This window comes from Python bivittatus, unplaced genomic scaffold (genome assembly GCF_059951505.1).
Source record: "Python bivittatus isolate LINGU-HERP-01145 unplaced genomic scaffold, Pbiv_v1 ctg000060_np1212, whole genome shotgun sequence".
NCBI lineage: Eukaryota > Metazoa > Chordata > Lepidosauria > Squamata > Pythonidae > Python > Python bivittatus.
Window position 1 is genome coordinate 7,408,946 of NW_028277044.1, and position 22,133 is coordinate 7,431,078.

Here is a 22,133-nt window from a genome sequence, read left to right on the forward strand (position 1 = left end):
CAACTACCCTGAGTCTTGATGTACAAAAGGAAAAAAAAAAAAAGGGGGGGGAGATGTCAAAGAAGGTGAACCTTCCTAACAGAGTTGTAATATAAACATTGAAAGAAACATTATAAAACCTTTTAATGATTCTCAGCCTAAGCTCAGGTATATTGCTCTGTCAGGCTCACACTGTGCTTTCATCCATCTACAGTACTTGTTGAAGTATTACAACAAGCATTTGCTCCCTGAGTAGATGCCCAATCTGTGGTTAGTTTTGAGTCCATATCTCTTTCCAAAATTTCTAATTTTCCTACCCAAACCATCCACTTACATGAAATCTAAAATTATATAAACTAAAGAAAATGTGTTTCAAAATAATGAGAATAATGTAACCATGTATAACATTTATTAGTCATTTGTCCATCAAACCTATGAGAAATCAAATAGAAGATAAACAAAAGGACTTGCTAAAGCCCTTTTATCTCACAAGGTCCTCAACTGGCATGTACCACGTTTTGATTTATTATTGTAATGTACAAATAATAACAGATGAAGAAAACAGAAAGTATCACTCATTGAAATTTGATACAACTTCCTGAAAAATTCACACATTTCCTTTAAGCTCACATTGTTATTTATGATTTTGAATGCAGTTATTTTCTTTATCTACAGATTGAGGGGACATATTTTATTGAACTAAGGGCTACCCATAGCATGCTGAGGGCTGAACCCCAAAAAGTAGGTGTTGCCTAGAAAAATAAGGCCCCAGGGAAAATTATGATTTAATTTACAATGTAATGCAATTAAATTCAATTAATTAAACATAGTGAGAACCAGTTTGGTAGAGTGGCTAAGGCACCAGACTAGAAATTGAGAGACTCTGAGTTCTAGTTGTGCCTTAGGGACAAAGCCAGCTGGGTGACTTTGGGCCAGTCACTCTCTCTCAGCTCTAGGAAGAAAGCAATAGCAAGCCACTTCTGAAAATTTTGCCAATAAAACTGCAGGGACTAGTTCATGTAGTCCCCAGGAGTCAACACTGATCTGAAAATACCATAAACTATATTATAACCTTCCATGTATTTAATAGTTGTCCATATCTGATATATTAATAACTATAATTTGGTAATACCTTTTGAAATCATTCTGGGACTGACTGCTGAGATTATGAGGATGAGATTATGTTTTCTTTCTACAGATTCTGCTCTGAGTTTTGTTTTCTTAGAGAGATTCTGGATGGTTTAATTTATCTTCTTAGGGAAGCTCAAAAGGCAGATTATGTATACTTCTTCCCTTCTAGAGCTAAATAGGCTAGACTGGGAAGTCAAGCAAACCATTTTCTCATTCTTGTCAAGAAAACTATATGGATGTCACCATGTAGTCACCAGGAGTTAAGCTCAATGCAAGGAAGATGTTGCTTTACATTGCTTAATCAATTTCATAAGAAATACTTTTCTTTTTTTCAGACTCTAATCCAAGGAATTCTGACATGTATCTGATGAATAATCCTGCCTTAAATTGGAGGACTAAGTCCTGATTTTTGCCTACTGAGAATATCCTCTTTTGTTACCATACATGGCAGGAAGTAGCTAGGAACAATTTAATTTCAAACTGTTACTCTTATATTGGATAAAAAGTTGGCAATAACTCCCATGGTTTATCTCTAAGGACTTGGGTTTTAATCTAACAGAACACTAGGTTTTTATAGATGGCCTCTCACAAGCAGCAAAGTGGCCTTTTTGCTGAAAGCAAGGACTGAATCAAAAAAGAAATGGGGCAATTTTAGTAACAATTGATATTTTTCGGTATGCAATAATGTTAAGTGATAAAGTTCAACTGGTAAACATTGGTATCCATTATTTAAAACATTTCAATTTGCTTCACTCTGTCTTTTAAACTCTTTTTTTTCAGCAGTAGGAAATCTGTTTGTTTGTAATTGATGCCACCTGCCTCCAAACTGGGCCACTCAAAATATACCAGACAATATAAAAACAATATATAAGAATCAACAAACAACAAAATCAAACTAGAACAGAAGAAAAAGAAAGAACAGAGATCTGAAACATTCTAACATCTAGTGGACAGGGCTTCAGACACCCTAGCTCATAGGGTGGGACTGGCAAGTCTTTATAGCTTGGGTGCTGGGGAAGACAGCTGAATAGCACAGGTGAGGTGATGAGGTCTTCTAGTAGGCTGTTTGTTCTGGTCTGCTTTTATATTCTTTGGCATGCATCTTCTTAGTTTCATGCATCTATGCATGAGCTTAGCCTGCACCCAGCTGCTGACCGTAGTCTTCCATTCCTACATAATGATAAAGTCATTTTACTTTCACATTCCACTTGCTTAGTCTCCCACAGCCATCCTGTAATTTATCTGTCATTGGATCAGGATGTTCACACGAACCCTAGGTTCAAGTACAGGTTATCTGCTCATAATCTTTGGGTTATTTATTTATTTATTAAATTTATATGCCCTTTTGTAAGCTTAAAAAACTCAGAATCCCCCCAAAATTGTTTTTCATTTCATGTCAACTTATTCGAGTCGGTATCATCAAGAAAAGGTGAAGAGTAAGAAAACACATTTTTTCCACTCCTCCCTCCCTCCCTCCCTCCCTCCCTCCCTCTCTCTCTCTCTCTCTCTATATATATATATATATACACATACACACATACATACATACATAGAGTATATATATATTAATTTTAACAATCCTATGGCAGAACAGATGCAAGATGGAAATCTCTCTGGTGGGATTACTATACATAAAAAGAAAGCAATAAAAATATGTAACAAGTATTTGTCTTTTTTTTTTTTTTTTTAGTTGTTGCTACAGTAAATAGCAGAGACAGAGAATTATATTTCCTAAAGATTTTTCCCATCTTTCCAGTGCCATTTTGGTTGATATTATAACACTCCACTCAAAAAGAAGATTCAAGTTTCTTAAATATTCAGATAATCAGATTCAGAATGGAGCAGGCAAAGCTGACATATTCTAAACTCAGAATGCTAAAGTTTATTTCTTGATAACAAGGGAGACTATAAAGAAGGGTATAACCATTATCAGAGTGGTGAGAATCGTGGATTGGAAACTTTGATTTGAAGGTGATTCAACTGAATCATCCCTTCATAACAAAACTTTAAACCAAATAATCTAATTGATTTGATGTATCATATCAAGTTAGGTGCATCCAAAATCATTTGATCATTTTCTGGACTGATTATTCAAATTGGCTTTTGAACAATTTCAATGCCCCAAAGTATTAATAATCATAATATTTATATATTTATGAAAATGTGTACCCATGTATTTTTGGTAGGGGTACTTTTCTAAAGTAGTCTTTGGAAAAAATAGATTTTTTCCAATAGCCCCCTAGAGCAAAAAATAAATAGAGTTGTTCAATTATTGGATCTGAAGGGTAAAAATATGGTTCAGAGTGCATGTAAGCACACTAGTAACACCTACTGGGAATACCTGAAACAACGTTTGTCTTTGTCCAAGGTTACTTGGCAATTGCAGAAGGCATTCATGGAAAAAGGGAAAACTATCTGAAGATGTTCCTTGCAGGTTCTACTTGCACATCTATCCATGCGTTCCCCTTTGACTCAGGTACAGCCGTAATAAACAAACCATTCTTGTTTCCTCCCTCAGCATCTCGAATTAAGTAGTCCAACTGCATACTTGCTTTGAAGCATTATGATGTGTTGCTTATTTTCTGATAGGGTAATGGCTGATGACCATCATCTAGCCCAAGTAAGATTGAATTTTAGATAAGAAATTCCACAGTGTGTCTTATCATAAGTGTTGCTGATGCAACCATTTTTATCAAGGTGTTACGAATATCTGGCAGATTGTAAAATGCATGACAGGAGATAAATCATTTTTTTCCCCCTTGATTCATAAATATCCTACTTTTATGTTGCAGTCAGCTGTATGAAACATCTTCATTCTAGGTGCCGAGCTTCTGACATTTTTTGTATATCAATATAAAACTTAAGGGAACTATCAACGCTTAGAAGTTGTTATAGAGAAATTCATGGAATTTTAACTTTTGAGGCCAACAACAAGTGAGTTGAAAACTGCAGGTCTGGGCAATATTCCATGTTGCTGTTAGTAGAAAAATGATCTCTTTCATTTTTGTCTATGACAGATCTATGCATTGTGCTGCCCTATGAAATAATTATACCATAGGAGCAATCAATAGGTTGGCATCCATCTTTTTTGATTAATGCATAATAGTTAAAAGTACTTTCAGGATGCATATTATTTCTGGCTTTGTATCACACCATTATCTTTTAGAGAAGAAACAAACCAGTGATAGGAAATAGCAGTGTGGGGTTTTTGATTTTGCTTTCTGCAAGTGTTGTTTGATCTGTTTTTACATCCAGGCCACTAGTGACCAGCCTGTGTCTAAAAGATGGAGGACAGGATCACAACAGATAGATAATGATTGGGCTTGGGAGGATGAGAGGGGCAATGGTGTCTGAAGTGACATATTTTTGTGCCAGAAGAAAAATGCTATTGGGCCTCTTAATTCCCCATATAACTACATTGCTCTTCCAATTAGATATTCCAATCTGTGAATTGCTATGTAGAGACCTATAGGTTAGTGTGAGAAATGTGGATGATATATCCTAATCTATATGATTAACTTCATGTTTATTTTCCCTATTGTTGAGTGATCTGATTTAAATGATAATAATGTAATTGGTTGACATGACATGAATATGCAGGGTGCACCATAAATCAAGCCCCAAAATGTAATGGAAAATCTAAAAGAGGCCACGCCATTAGAATTCGCAAACATCATAGAAAATGTTACTCTACTTAGGAATGTTCAAAGGTCATGTGTCCAATGAGGAAGAGAGTGTCTAGTAGAAAATGTCAACCAATTTGAGCATTTAATGTAATTTATATAATAAATTATCTATGGGGCCTGACTTTTGGAATACCCTATATATGCAGGAGTTCAACACACAAAGACATGGAAACAGCCTTTGGAAGCTAGAAATAACCTATTGCAGGCAACAAAGCTCACTGTGAGGTGAGGATTATTAAATCCACACATACGTTTGTCACTGTCCACTATCTAGGTTTCCTCTTGAAAATGAAAGTCATTTCCAGAAGCATCATACCTCGGGGCAAACTGTAGCAGGTTCGCAATCTCAGACTCAGCACACATGCAGGTACTGGCTATGAATACTTTGAAACTGATTCAGAAGTGCTTTGGACTTCAAATAGTCTACGTGCAGCCCCTTTCTGTTATTCCTTAATTCACCCTATCTTTTTCAGGCATTTGCAACAGCTTGGAAAAGAAAAAAAAGTCCCTCATTAACTTTAATGAGTGGGTTGTAGACTCATGAGGAAGCTCTCCCCACCCTCCACCAAAAAATGGACTAACAGAAAGATGCTGTGCTCATCCAAAGCGCTTCTCTCAAATCATTGTCAAAACATGGACACCTAGCTTATATTATGCACATTGTTGTAAACACGCAAGCCACGTGTGCATTTTTGCAGCAGCCTTTCAACTCTGGGATATTAAAAGGGAAAAAAGAAAAAACAGCCACTGCTGCTGAAGAAATTACCTGCTCTGGCTTTGTGGAAAAGTCAAGGTTTATGGTCTCTCTTTTTATTTCCCTTCAGCTTCTGTAGCAATGCACGCACGACTGAGATAGTAAATGCTAAGCCTATCTGTCATATCAGTAAAGTACTGCATGCTTTTTGCCCTTCCTCCTTTCATCCACTCATTTTGGAACTGTCTTCCACTGTAATCTCTTCTCTTCTCTTCTCTTCTCTTCTCTTCTCTTCTCTTCTCTTCTCTTCTCTTCTCTTCTCTTCTCTTCTCTTCTCTCTTCCCTTCCCTTCCCTTCCATTCCCCTCCCTCCTGCTTCCCTGCCTCTTTCTTTCTTTCTTTCTTTCTTTCTTTCTTTCTTTCTTTCTTTCTTTCTTTCTTTCTTTCTTTCTCTTTCTCTTTCTCTTTCTTTTCCTTTTCCTTTTCCTTTTCCTTTTCCTAAGGTTTTTTTGTTTAGAAAAATAACATTTGCCCCATCTTCAGTCTACAGACAGGATGCTGTTTCAACCATCTCCAACACTCTCTTTTCAGCTGTTGTCTGCCCAGTGTCTATGGCAGACATTTTATTACAAGCTTGATGGTTTTCTAATTAAACTCTGCAGGGTGACTATTCAGCAGAATGTGCAGGGCACCAGCCATGCAGTCTTCCACTAATGTTAATAGAATCTATATGGTTAATTGAATCACTGAACTTTCCTGAATACTACCACTATAGGTCCTTGCAGCAAACACTGTATAATCAAAACCATCCATCTTATACTTTATGGAAAATATTTCAGTGTTTTATTTAAATAATTTAAGATCATAAACACCTGCTGTGTAACTACAATTTATGAACCTGACCTCTGATGACTTGGAGCTCTGAGGAATCATTTTAATTCAACTGGTTAATTTTCTATAATGAGTCAACCCCTTCATCTGCTGTTTTCTAATAAGCAATGCTGTATCTGAAATGATTGCTTCAACTGACGGGCATGGGCAGAATCCTAACCAATTGAAATCATCATTACATTACCATATATTTCCATCTATAAACTCTGGGATAGAAGTTCTCCATTTTTTAAGAACAGGAAATATATATATATATTTAGTTAGGTCTCTCTGTTTATTAAAAAGGAATGTAAGAACTATGTGTATACATATACCTGTACCTGTATCCATATCTATATATACAGATACAGATAGATACAGACACAGATACATCAATACAAACAGACTGGAGAACAAGACGATATAATGAACTTAGTTCATTTGTAAATGAACGATAAGTGCAGTTAGAACAAGTCAATTGTTCATTTATTTTTCTTTCCAAACTTTTCTTGACCAATCAGTACCACATTATTAAATTTATTAAATCACCTAGCCATCCCAATCAGCTGAATCAACCCTGGCAATCAATGGATTGGGATGACAGATGTCGCAGCTAGATTGCCCTCATATCCATCATCAGTGATGGCTGTAAATCATTAGTTTCATTGTTGCTGCTGGATGTGCATCCTACTTGTTTAGAGTGTCAGAGAGCTAATGAATGCATTATGAAATGGGATATCTGCATTTTTTTTTTTGAAAAAAAATTAGTACAGCAACAACCTCCTCCTCCTGCTCCTCCTCCTGCTCCTCCTCCTGTATGACTTAGGAAAAAAAGAGAATAATTAATTAAAAAGAGAGAATTAACTTCCAATCTATTTTGAAAAGGTAGGCAACAGCATATATACACTTGCCAGTTGAAACAAACCATTATCATTCTATGTCAGCATATGTGTATACGTGTGTGTGTGTGTGTGTGTGTGACTTGCAATAGTTCTTTAGTTTCCAAATAGGAACCATCTCAACACTATCTAAAAATCTTCATATTTGAACCTATGACTTTTTCTTATGTGGATTGTTTGTTCTTCCACTGAGCTACAATCCTTTAATCTACACTATCTGACAAATTCTTACTCTGATCACTATTCAAACCTGAAAATCCTAGACAATTCCTGTACTTTTCTCATTGTCCTGGTTCACTCAAAAAACTTAGAAACTGGTTATGAAATTGGTGACATCAAGAAATACTTCAAAATATTCAGTACTGGAAATCCATAAATGATGTATATTTAAAATATACACATAAAGAAGATTAATTTAATGTAAGTAATAATGGTTAGAATTGTCCCTTCTATAATGACCAGTTGCAAGCAGCAGAATTGAAATATGTTCCTTGGGTATCTTTTATTGTAAATAGAATGATTAAAGTGAGTGACCTGGGCATTTTATTGAACATCTAAGTTGAAAAACTCATTGTAAGGTATTTTTTACAGAAAAAAAAAAAATCATACCACAAGCTTAATATATCAAGCTTGGTTACACACGAATTGTACTTGAAGTACCTCAGTCAGCTGTTAGAAGTTCAAGACCATTGTTTAATAAAGTGATTTATAACCTAGTCAACCCCCTCCTTTATTCAGCAAATAGTAATAATAAAGTCTCAAATAATCTGTAAAACTATTTATCTGAAAACTCAGGCTGAGTTCTCCATCTTAAAATCTATTTCTGTCTTAGATATTCAATCTACTAGCTTGGTTTTACTCCAAAATTAAAATTAGCTGACTTTCCTATTTCTTTGAATTTCTTATATAAGAAAATCCATGAAGAAGCCTCTTAAATTGAAAACACATATGACAAAATAATATTTCTGCAATTTTACACATATGTGAATTAACCTTGAGTGAAGAAACACAAAATCTAGTAGAAGCCACAACCGTTTCCAATATACGTACTAAATTTCCTAAAACCATATAGTGGACACATTTTGCACAATTTGTCATAACCACAAAGAAAGCCCCATGTTGTCCCAACCATGCAAATTCTATTTTATGCAAGGTTTAATCTCTAACCTAGAGACTTCTTTGAAAGACAACATATGGTTGTCTGCATCCTACCAAATCAGAAGTACATGCAGTGTGCAAACACACACACAGAGCTGTTGTTTGATAGATACGTTTTAAAAACTTAGAGCTTTTCTTTTGAATAATTCACTTAATATATTATAATCAGAACTCATTTAGCATATCAGACAAATTCAAAGGCGACAAATACAGGTGGACTTTAAAATTAACCTTCAATTTAAATATTCATTAATGGCTACTTTCCTCTGAAATATTCATATTCATATCATTATCATTATCATTATCATTATCATTATCATTATCATTATCATTATCATTATCATTATCATTATCATTATCATTATCATTATTTAAGAAGCCTATGCACTTTGTCACAAAATTACAGTCCTCCTTGGCTCCTAGTAACTTCATGATCACATCTACATAGTTTTCATGGCAAAAGTACAAATCTCATTTTTCCCCCCCTTGTCCTAGCCTCACCCTGTTGCTAAATGCTTAGCACTACCTGAACTCAAACATGTGTTTTCTTGGGAGAACACAGCTACTGTGTGAGGCTAACAAAAGTTTCTTTCAGGTACTACTGATAGGTACAGCAAGTGACCATATGAAACTCAGAGCTCTTCTCTTGCCTTATATCTCAAGCCCTTCATATTGTTGATCTGAACTATTGTTAATTTCTTTGATCCCATCTTTCAGCTGGACCTTCCCATCAATAACCAAGTCATAAATGTATATACTCCATGTATAGCCCCCACCCTTTTACACAAAGCAAACGTTATCTGTTTCCCTGGCCAGATTGTTCCTCTTAACTAAATCCTCAGAAACTTTTCTGTTAATAATAGGAAACAGAATTTTAAAAAAACTAAAGTTCCAATAAAGCAAATTATAAACTTACTATCACTTAATATATACTAACTGTCAGCCATAGGAAAGCTGACAGTTAATGCCAGCTTCCAAATTTGTAACTAGATAGTTTAAAATCAAATCACATTTCTCTTAGCTCTTCCTCTTTTTAAAAGTAAACCTTTTCCTCTGTAACAGAGTATTATATGACAACAGACCGATATGCTAGAAGGAAAAAAAAAAAACATTGCAGCAATTAAAAACAAAATGTTATTAACCAAAGATAGTTTAAATTCTTCTTTGGCATGATTTCTAATTCTTAGTTTTATTCTTAATATAGCCTGTGTTCCTCAGTGGTCAGATGGGGTGCTGGAAATTTCATATTTTTAATTGGGCAAAACTGCAGTTATAAAATCCAAGTGTTTCATGTCTTCACTCTCATGACTTGTGCTGCTTCAGAGTTCAAAGCAGAATCTCACTGTCTAGAACAGTTCTGTTGTTTATTGTCTATCAAAGCTCTTCAGGAAATAATGTTTCAGCCTTTTTTTTTTTTTTTACCCAACTTGGTACTTTTCAGCTGGATAGAAACATGGATTATTAGCTTCTTGCAGCCATAATACAGTCTTGATTAAGGCTTCATTTACTTCAGACTCTAATAAGCCTTGGTAGCTAATATATGTTGTTCCTTGCTGACAGTGTCTGGGATCAAAGTCCATTTTTTTCCAGATGTCAATAGGTTTTCTGGCTATGCTTCTTATTCACGACATCAAAAAAGAAGCAAACAGGTAGGTAGGTAGGTAGGTAGGTAGGTAGGTAGGTAGGTAGGTAGGTAGGTAGGTAGGTAAGCTGCATGGGCATATTTAAAGCCCATCCCTGTGCAAAACAAGACAAAACAAGCAAAACAAAAACTACTGTCATGAGATTTATCCCCTAAAACTATGTGTGAGGTTTCAGAAGCCTACTCTGTATCATTCCTATTTTTAATAGGGTTGTAAGAAAGAAAGAAAGAAAGAAAGAGAGAAAGAAAGAAAGAAAGAAAGAAAGAAAGAAAGAAAGAAAGAAAGAAAGAAAGAAAGAAAGAAAGAAAGTTATCCCTAATAAAATTAACTGTTGTTTGTTAGATTAAGGGAACATTTCACAGTATTATTATTGTTGTTGTTGTTACAATGTCCTCACAGGTTGGAGCAACAAAATTCTCTCTCTCTCCCTCTCTCCCTTTCTCCCTCTCTCCCTCTCTCTCTCTCTCTGGTATGCTTTTGCTTTGTTTTTGCTTTGCTTCTCCTGCATCAGCCAAACGAAGTACTATTTAAACTCCCTTAAGTAAAATTAAGTAAGGGAAACATTAACTTTAAAACTGTGCTTCCACATTCTGATTAATAATGTCATTGATTTCCAATGTCACATGACTTAGGTACTTTCAGAGCCAGGCACATTGGCTTGTTTGTGTTATTTGAGGTCCCTGGCACAAACATATTGATTTGTTCTATCTCCCTAGAAGCTTATGATAAGCATGTTAACGAAGGGAATGCAAGAGTGGCCAGCTCTGTTTGAAAGATGAACTGCATACCTTATAATCAGAGGAAACAGATGGATGTCTATTTTTTCCAGAGTATATAGTCACAGAATAAAGGTAGGGCTGCCAAGGAATTAGAAGCCAGCCAGACTGCAACACCAGATTTGGAATCTGTCAGGAATCACATTCTAATATACCAACATCTGTATACTAAATCATCCTTCTCAACTAGATTTATCCAAATGTGTTGGTATAACGTTTCATAGAACTCCCAGCTAGTACAGCCATTAACTGCCGGCTGAGAATTATTGTGTTTGTTGGCCTAACACATTTGAAAGGTGTAAGGCTGGGAATTCTGTCCCAAATGTTCCCATATCTCAGGGGAGCCCATCCTGAAATTCCACAGCTGCATGAAGACTCTGAAAATCTTGGAGACCTCCCAAAAGTTTCCAATGAATTGTACATTTTAATGTGATGAGAGTGAAAGTGGAGCAATTATATGGAGAGTGTTAATTAAATCAATTTTAGTTGCTGTCCCAGCCACAGCACTTTCCTTATCCTATCTCTCCCTAGCTTTTGGAGAGTAGACCACAGCATATCACTCTAAGGATAAATGTGCCACCACTATTAAGATACAGAATAAGGTATCAAGTTTTACTCTCTCTAACTTGATCACTGATGACATATTGATATTTGGCACTTATGAATCGCTCATCAATGATATAACAAATGGGTGTTTCTAGCTTTCCACACCAGACCTCCCTAATCACATATTTCAGGTGAACCAGAACATAAGTGATTAATAATATTTAATAAATCACAACCTAAATACATAAGAACCAAACTCTGTGGGTAGAATCTGTGGAGGAAAATAGGCCAGTTTTTCATAAATTTATTTTAATTTCCTTGTGGCTTAGGCACATGTTTGGCCTTCAGTCTGGCAGATGAATAAATCTAAGTACCAAGCTTAGCCAAAGAACTAAGTCAACTTTTTTTCCAGCTTTGCTCATCTAGTAAGGCATGAAGCCAAAATGGTCAGTTATTTTCCAGTTTTATTTTTGATAACAGGCTTAGTTAACTAACTCTGTCATCAACCAGCATATTTAAATGCTTTGCTAAGTCCTTGAGAAGTGATTCCATAGAATAATCAGAAATTTAGTATTCACAATTTTCAGTGCTAGATGGCACTGAGTTATGTACTGTGTTTATAAAGTTTGTTCTGATTAGAAGCAATCCAAATTTTTAAACCCTGTAACCTGGGTTCCTTATTCTACCCTTAATTCTCTTATCTGGCTGGAATTACACTGCATCTCCTTAGGGGGCCCATCTGAGGTTCTATTGCCTCAGTTACTGGTTGAAGCAAATTCTTTGGGGAACATCTTTGGTCCACTTCACCTTGTTTAAAGGTTTGAATCATCCCTAAGAAATCAATCTTGATCTGGCTTAATGTTGCTTTTCTTTTCCAGCATTAGCTGGTTTCACCCGATAAAGCCACAATTACCCTTCAGTGGAGAATCTAGGACCTAGATTTCCAAACAGATAGAACTAGGATTTCCCTCCTTCTTTGCAGCTCAGTTACCACACTCCCCGGCTCCATTTTCAGATAATTTTACAACGTTTCATATATTTCACAGAGAAGACTCTTCACCTTTGTTCACATTGGTGAATTACCTATAAAGGTGTCAACTGGTAGATACATCAGTATCCTCTATGAAATAGAGATATATCAATATCCTCTATGATCCAATATAAAAGTTGAGGTCATCATTTTTCTCCTATGCAATCAAACTTCAGCTGTTTCCAGTGAGGTTGCTAAATTTTTAAGAATAGATATTGCTTGCCATAATTATCTGGTGTCTCCTTTATACTGTTACTTGCTTCAGGCTTTTTTTGTATAAGATAAGAAAAGCCTGTTAATAGTATAAAGGAGACACATACATACATATATACATACATACATACATACATACATAATTTATTTATTTACAAGACCAACATTTAAAAGAAGAAAATATTACAACACATCAAATATTATGTGTTTTAATATTGTCTTCATTTAAATATTGGTCTTGGACCATAAATAAATAAATTACGATAATCGTATTCCCAAGCTGTTTGAAGACAAAAGCAAGATTGACTAAATATAGGTGTTTCTAGAGTGTTAATGGAGTCTCCCAAGGCTGGAAATTCTGGCCGGCCATTTGGTATCTCAGAAAGCATCATTAGTACTTCCACAGGTAAAGTCATTAGCCTCCCTTTATTGTATACCTGATTCACAGAACAAATAAACCCAGCATGTGTATCAATGTTGATTTCGTCTGGTAAAGTTCTTAGTTCAAAGATATATTCAAAGACATGGTTTAGCAAGTTTGGGAGAAATGTTGGATTTATGACAGCAAAAGTTTCATTTGTATCACTTCCCATAATGCAATGTTTCAAACATAATGTTACAAAGCGAGTGGTTGTGGAATATATTAAACTGGTCTAACAGGGGAAAAATCACAATGGAGATAATGAGAGGAGCAGTAAATTACAGATGAAATATTTATATCTATACTAGTCCATTCACACAAAGGTTCAGACATTTCTATGAAGTAGGCTTTGGAATGGACAAGTTTGTCCCTCTTGTGGTTGGGGTGGGCTTTTTTTGCATATTTTCTGCCATCCTTAGCTATCATCATTTTCCAAAAAGCCACATGTGTTTTGATTAGAATGCCATTTTCTTTGTGGATTGTGTAACCTCCATAAAAAGGAAAAGAGTAGCCACATTTTCAATATGCTTTAATTTTCTTTTGTGAAGACATTATGATACTTAAGAATTCATGGGAATTCTTGGATGAAAATGACTAAAATTGTTTCAGATGTCTCTTTCTGGATGGATTCTAAATAAGGAAGAGAATAAATTATAATCTAGTTGCATTCTGAATAGGAATACAATCTATATTTATTTCATTTTCAGTGATTGTCAGAAAAGATAGAGTGGAGCTTTTCCTGGATATGATGTACAACCTTAATGTTTATTGTTCAACTATATCAGCCCACTGGAATTTTTTTTTTTTAACCCTGTGTAAAAGGGTAGAGTTACGGAAACATATTTATTAATTCTTAAATAATAATATTAGTGCTGAGACTGTTACAGTTTAAAATGTAAACAGAGTTCAATTAATGTAGGTCTGGTCTATGCTGAAAGCAGGGTAAACATTGGATAATTATTTAAATCTCTAGAATATTTTATTTTCTAAGGAAATGTAGAAAATTAGATTTTGTTTATGGGATAACAACGATCCAATTAAAGTTGTAGTGTCTTGAAAATGATCAGAATCATTTAATCCTGATTTAGAGATTCATATACAAAATATTATTTAAATGAAAATAATCCTTTTTACTTTTCAGATATCATTATAGCAAGCCATATCCGTCTCCCCTGTTCACCTATCTTTCTCCTTCTTACCTTATCCATCTCGAACTTTCACTCCTTACCACATCCAGTTCTGGAGAGTTCTGTCTCTTCAACCTGCCCATCGCTGCAACTGCCCACTCTTAAATTTCTCTTATACAGCATCCGTTTTAAAGGAGACCTGAGTCACATATGATTCCACTGTGTAGATGTTTTTCTTTGATTAGTCCATTTTCAAATCCTGATGTTAATGATAACTGCATATTATATTGGATGCAATGGAACATGGGAGATGGGCTATATGGAGCCAGCGAGTTCCTGCTCTGAAGCTCTATGACCCAACAAACTCAACAAATTCAGCAATAGACTTTTGATAGTTGTTCAACCAAGAGATCCCAATTCTGGGTGGTATTTTTATTTCAATTGTTAAATCACAAAATGGTTTATTTCTAGGTTAGTATACACAGCTGGAAAACAATTTAAAACATCTTTTCTGTAGGAAGATTAATTTCCTTATGCATGTTACTTACACTGATTTACATCCCATCCAGTTGCTATGATTATTTCAAATTCATTCTATGGAAGATTATTTTCTTTAACAAATTCTTGGGGGTTCCGTTAAATTGAATTTATGTGTATTATCTTAACTCATGTTTACTATAGGAACTGTATTTACATATAATTCTTATCTAGGAAATATGCACATTTATAATGTATATTTGAATTAACAGTGTTTCATAAATAAAAAGTCTTCTAAGAATCATTGACTTTCCTATTTTAATTATATTCCTGGTATATTATCTGTTGGTTATTCTAAAATGATGTTAGTGGTGCATGAAAATACTTTTAAAAATTAAGTAATAATCTTTAACTATTTCAGATAAAGCTTAAGGAAAGTCGAGAATTCATTTTCTTGGTATTTAGGAGAATCCACCTGCAAGTTGGAAGGTAAATATTTAGGTGTGTAGTTTCAGTCTCTCTCTCTCTCTCTCTCTCTCTCTCTCTCTCTCTCTCTCACTCTCTCTCTTTCTCTCTTACTCTGTCTCATTCATTCTCTCTCTCTCCCCCCTCTTCTTCTGAAAATTATTTTGTTTGGTTTTTGTTTGCCTATTTATTTATTTATTACATATGTTACCTATGCAATTAAATTACCCTTGGTAACATACAATGCACACAATATATTAAAATGTCCACAGTGATATTAGTCACATAAAAATAATGCCTAAAAATAATAATACAAAAATCAAAACCACAAACCTGAAGAAAGGAGCCACTCTTTTCATAATATCACTTAGCTAATGAGTGGTGTGCTTAAAGCAGCAATATCTCTCTGCCCGCCCTCCCCCCCCCCACCACCACCACCAGGCCAAATTACTTCTTCTTCAGCATTCTCTGTTTTCTCTATAACTGGAAGGTCCTCATGTTCATTAAAAACTATTCCATCCCACACTGCTTGCTTGGAAAATGGGTTCTTATAGTAAAGCTTTGAGACTGCACCAATTCCCAGCATAAAACTCCATTGACCAGTTCCTGTAAGTTTTCTCTCAAAACCAAGAACTAAAGGAATGGTGCAAGACACATATATGATACCAATAAAGGTGAATATATGTAGCTCAGGGTTGAACTGTGGAGTCCTTGGGGTTCTCTGAGCTTGGTTCTTTTCTTGCAAATGTTTCATTACCCGGCTAGGTAACATCTTCAGTGCTAAAATGGGATGGGGTTTGCACTCTATTTATGTGTAAATATGACAGCAAACCTTATCCCATTTTAGCCCTGAAGATGTTACCTAGCTGGGTAATGAAACATTTGCAAGAAAAGAACCAAGCTCAAAGAACCCCAAGGACTCCACACATATGTGAATCTGCCGTTAGGGCCAGTCATTATGGTTAAAATGGAAGAGCCCATATTTAAGATGCCTGTTATTGCATTTGCAGCTGAGAAATATGTACATGTATAGTTATCCATGGTCTATATGCTAATTGTCCCCAAATAACAACAGGCAGAATGATAGAACATACAAAATAGTGATAAATAAATAAATAGTACCCTAGAATTAATTAGGCTTATATACCTTTGGCTCACTACATTGCAAGGGCAAGCCCAAAAAAAAGCAGACACAGTGGAAATTACAACATAACGTCAGAATATTTTAGATAATCCCATCCGTGTGACCTTATTATCATTATTTACCCCTTCCTACTCAGTAAGCATGCTAACCATACTGTCTTTGAGATGTGGTCAGGGAATAGAAACAATTTGGTTGACTGGGCCACAGCTCCTGACTGAGTCTTCTCCCTGTCGCCATTCAAGGAGCCCATTCAGCTTGCCGTGCATGTTTTCTTACAAGGGCACTTTAAGTAATTCATATATTTGAGGGGGGGATACAGTTTACATGTGTATGGGGGGTACTTTTATCACCACACTAGTTTGTCAATTAGTTAATTTGTTTGATTTCTGCCAGAAAGTGTTTTAGCTACACTGAGCTGGTACAGTTCAAAGTCTTATGATGGGAATAGCCATTCTTTTGAAAGCTGACAAGAAATGTATTGTTAGACCACTGTGGAATGGAAGTAGGCAAAATCATGTGCAGGTTGAAGGAGGTTGCAAATGGCAAACCATTTTACTTGTCATGGGCCAAAGAATTTATAATGACATAAGATAAAGATCCAAAGACCCAACAGGGAACCCATCTGGTTATGATATGACCCCTACAGCCCTATGTTGGGATAAAGTTGAAGGTATCTTAGAGGGTTTTAGGACTCACCAAAATGTAGGCTTAGGTTGTAGAGCCTCCATCAGCTTAAGAATTGCATTGGATTTTGCATGACATGTTAATGGACACACTGAAGAATGGACTTAGCAAAACCTAAGGGCCTGACATTTTGTGAACAGGGGTTGAAGAGTTCAGATAATATATTAATGCTTTCCTTAAAGCATCTATTCTTCTTAACTCCATTTCCAGCTGGTGGGGAGAGGAAATCCTGCAATGCTATGGACAAGATCTCCCAGGAGCCCATCCTTGGGAAAATGTTCTCACTGGATATGTCCTCAGGCCTTGTTTGTGGAAACCACCTAGCTGTGTTGATTGGCTTGTGCTCAGGGTAACCAGGTTAAGAAATTGGCAGTAGACTCCTAGGTCATTCATTGGAAAGTTGAGTTCCTTTTTCCTGTCCCATTCCCAAGTAAGGATATGGGCTTGAACTACTGAACTTTTGCTCAGGGTTGTAAATAGCGCATTACCTGCAGAATTATTAATTCATAAAATAACTTTTATGCAGCCCAGTCTTCTGCACAGCTACACATACCTAAGGTCATTCATGTTAATGAGCAAAAGCATGGCTGATTTGTTTGGGGCTGGACTGTGAGCATGTTTCCCCCTGTAAAGTGTCCTGCTGGTTAAAATTAATCAGACACAAATAAATGGAACCCTGGAGAGTCTCATTAAATCTAATTAGCCCTTAGTTAATAGTGTGACCTGAACAATTCAATCATGTTATAAGCTAGTGCACTTTAACTATAGAAATAAATTAATTTAATAAATGAAGATGCATTAATTAGCTCATCTAAATATAATCTTTAAACAAATTACTGTGCATGTAGATAAGCATACACTGCTGATCAAGTTAAATCCCTTCTGTACTGCAAGGAATTTACTAGGCCTTTAGGTCAAATCCTATCGAGTTCATTCTCCTCCTTAAAAGAAAAAAAAAGAAAAAAGATTAAATAAATAAAATATCCATAGGTTTCTTCAGAGAAGAAAGTTAAAAGGAAATTAAGTTTAAAGGAAACTTAAAAGCCAGTATATACTACTGCTATTTATTTAAAGAAAGAATTGATTAAACCAAATAACCTCCCTATCACCCCCATAAAACCCCCAAAGATATCCAAGTATGTTGTTGTTCTTGCTTTCATCATCATCATCATCATCATCATCTTACTGGTGTTATTCAGAAAGGCATATAAAACTATACATCCTTATAATATTTTCCTGTATTTATGAAATGGGGAAAAAAAGAAAGATTAGTTATGGAATATAATGATTTATTTCTAATGTTTGTACTTGTGCATTTTCTACATATTTTGGGGAATATACATATATATATATATATATGAAAAAACAGAATTATATTTTTATTGTTTGGCTCAAAATGCAGAGTTAACTAAATTTCCCTAGATCTCTATACAATTAACAATCTGTGTTATGTACTGAATGTTAGTGTCCATGTGGTTGGTATGTGAATTATACGATATAAATTAGTGAATGTACAAATAAAAAGTCAGAATGATATCCAAGGGAAATTCATCACACAAAAAGTGATATGCCAAAAAGAAAAGAGCAATAACAAGAAGATATAACAGGGATTGTCAATGGTAGAAAATATTCTTTACAAACCAATGACATTTCAAAAACAAAAGAATTTTAACAGACTACCAACATTCTGCAGGATGAGATGATGGTCCAAAATCCATCCTTTTCCATTAGGCTGTAAGAGCGCAGTCTGAATTTTTTGTCTGTAGGTTGTACACATTACTTTTTCTGAATGCCAAAGCTTTTGCATGCTGCCTTAATTCTCCTCTTGACTGTAAAGCCTGGCTCTGATACAGCTTAGATGAAGCAAAATGAATGACCTTTTAAATAAGGAGAGACATTTACTTTTGATAGGCAACTTCAGCCCACCACAACAGAGACAATAGGCTGAACTGGAAGACATTAAATAAACAAAGTTACTGGTCTATAGATCTCTGAAATCTATTCCTCCATTCAGTCCAAAAAAGACCAACTTGCACAATTCTGTGTGTAAATTTGTATTCCTGTACATTTTTGCCATTTGGTTATTTGTACTTTGCTTTAATTCATGTCTGTGACTGTTATTTGGGTTGCTTGCTAGCAAAATGCAATCGTTACATCTGAATGGTCACTTACAGGAGTGGAAATAACAGATTTAGACTGTTGTTCTAAAGCATGTAAATTAAGAATTTAATAATATTCAATTAGTAAATCTCTATTAAAACTTTCAGAAGTTTTGAAATGACAGTTTCAGTTCAGCTTTGCTTGAGTGTATGAATGATATGTGGATTTGAGAGAGAGAGAGAGAGAGAGAGAGAGAGAGAGAGAGAGAGAGAGAGAGAGAGAGGATCATCAGGACATGGAGAAAGATGCACATGACAGATGGCTTAGCATAATAGCTAAATGAACTGTGAAGCTTTCCAGATGACTAATTCATCTGTTCTCCCAACCTTTACAAGAAAAGGTTAAATATAATCAGATTACTTTGGGGATGTCTCTTCTTTCAGTGCTTCTACACTTACTTTCACAATATTAGACTCACAAACCAATGTGTTTGTCCTTATGGGCTCTAAGCTGGCCAATTGATTACTATACACACGTATATCCTCCTTTGCATCTATATGCCCCTCCCTGTTGTATCTGGGCATATTCATGTCTCGAATTGGCAAAAATCTACTGCCTTCCCAAGAGAGAGAAAGAAAGTGAGAGAGTTTGCTAGCAGTTTATTTCCCCTTCCCTGGATTCATATATTTGTCTGCTAGGTGCCCAATGCTACTGTGTGGCCAAATCTGTGAAAGACCACCTAAGTGTCTGAACACTGCCTCCATGAAAACAGAACCAAACACTATTTGGGATTTTACTATTTAGCAGTCAATAAAAATCCCTTCACACCCTAATCCACACATAAAAAATGATTTGAACACAAGATTTGGAAGCTAGCTATCTGTATGGATAAAATACCACCTACAGTAGCTGGGTGAACTGTGGTGGAAACTGTGGAAATAATGTGGTAAGGATTCATACAGAAACTTGGGGCATGGAATTATAAGCACCTCTATCTTAAAACATATCACAAAAAAGCCACCCCCACTCCAAAAAAGAAGAGCAGCTACTGTAAGAAATATCTTGATGTTTAGATGATAGTAGGGATGTAACAACCTCCCAATGAAGAAAACAGACCTTCTCGGAGAGAGGGAGAGAGAGAACTGAGACGCAAATATGAATGATTTATATCCTGATTATGCCTTTTTTTATAACAATGGGAACATGGATTACACAACCGTAGGAAAATAAAAGGTTCATATTAAAATCCTTTCTGGCTCAAGAAAGCTGGACTGATATCTCAGCTATTAGTTTAAAAGGACTAATAGGACAGTCATTCCCAGCCTCAATCTGGTAACTATTTTCCCATGCCATTGTGGATCTAACTTCAGCTTAATCTTCTGTGTAAGTTGTATTTATTGGACATTTATATTGCCTAATAATAGGAACTCCTAATCTTACTCCAACTACTGATTCTATGAAGTGAATCCTTAACTCCAAAGCTTCTTTCCATTGTGCATCTATTTATTGTATAATTGATAAATAGAACATTTTTTTTTCTGTCTGCATTTCCTTGATCATGGGTCCAGCACTGAGAAGATAATATTTCCCTCTTTGCTTTGCTTTAAGGAAAGTCAGCCAGCTGAGCTGGCACCAGAGGGGTTGACAGTTTTGACTGATCTAGCCAAGATTCAAAAGAAAATAAAGAAAATCAAAGAGAGTTTCTCACCATTTTAAAAGCTATTTCTCGTGATATACCAACTTCCAGAATAACTCAATATAGGCATAAAACAGAGTTAGTGAATAAGCTGAATCAGAAATTTGAGGATAGGAATCAGTATTGACACTTTGGATCAAAACATGGAGGAGCTAAAAAGTTTCATGACTGGTACACATGAAGCAAATTTCCTCACCTTGAAAACTCTGATGTAACTTGCCAATTATGTGGCAAACACTTTGAAAGTCAACTGAGATCTTTAGGATGAAGTGACCCATATATATGATGTCTATTGTAGAAATTATTTGGTTTTCTAAACGTTCCTGACATTGCTAAGCAATGTATGACAGTTTTCGGAGGGTGGGGGAAATGACTGGATTTGATCAGTATTACAAGCAGTGTTTAAACTTGACATTGAAGCTGATTATCATGGCTTTCCATTTCCATTTGGAAACCTAGTCCTGTTGTTGTGGGATTCCTGAGATAGTGCAGTCAAGGAACCCTTGAATGGAAAGCAAAGAAGATCTTTCTCACAGAGCCAGTTAATCACATCTAGCAGCTAAGTAGAAAAGAGTTCAAACCTTTCTTCTTTTTCTAGTGATATTTTGTTCATCCTTGCATAAAAAAAAAGTTTTAAAACATTTAAAAAGCTTTATAGTCCAGCTGCTAGATTTTTTTAAATTTTATTTTTAATCTATACTTTTTAATCTATCCTTTTTTTTCCTTGGGTTTTTGTGTGTGTTTATGTGATCAGAACAGGGTCTTTGTTGCAGTCAATGATCAGTACATAAAACACTTTGATACATTAAATTAATGTTGATTAGTTAGTTAGGTGGACAGATTTGTCAATCATTGTGAGTTTATATGTACAGTATGTACATTTTAAAAAAACTTTTCTTATTTCTTTTTCCTTGACTTATGGAAATATTGGCTTTGCACGTATCCAGTTTTGTGGAAAGCATCTTGTCAAAGAAAGACAAGTACATTCCAAATTAAGAAAATTCAAACCTAAAGTTGTTGTTCTTGTTGTTTTAAAGAAACATCTTTTTGTCCAGAAGGCAAGGATGCCTTAACTAGAGAATGGTTGCTCAAATATACATAAGTCGAAACTGAAAATATGCTAGTGATATATTAATTTTGATTAACCATTGCACAGAATTTGTAGGGGAGTGAGAAATAAATGAGTCAGGATTTTTTTAAATGATATCTAAGTGCATTAATAAATGTACTGCATTTATTATTTTTTATGGTCCTACCAAGAAATGTCTATATATTTTATGCAGATGTTTTAAACATGTTTTTATTTTTGCTGTGGGTCAATTAGTTATGTCTAGACATATTAATCAAGATTTAGATCCTGTATATGACCAGAATATTGTCACACTCATCCCCTAA

General features: G+C 35.2%; 1 long non-coding RNA gene across 1 annotated transcript in view; it reads right to left on the minus strand.

Annotated features, from left to right (window-relative positions):
• Positions 1–2,102: 2,102 nt before the first annotated feature.
• Positions 2,103–22,133, minus strand: part of LOC148216425 (uncharacterized) — a 208,965-nt gene continuing 188,934 nt past the window's right edge. The window contains exon 3 of the long non-coding RNA XR_015795426.1: positions 2,103–2,280. This is a non-coding gene — a long non-coding RNA (uncharacterized LOC148216425). The remainder of the gene's footprint in view (positions 2,281–22,133) is intronic.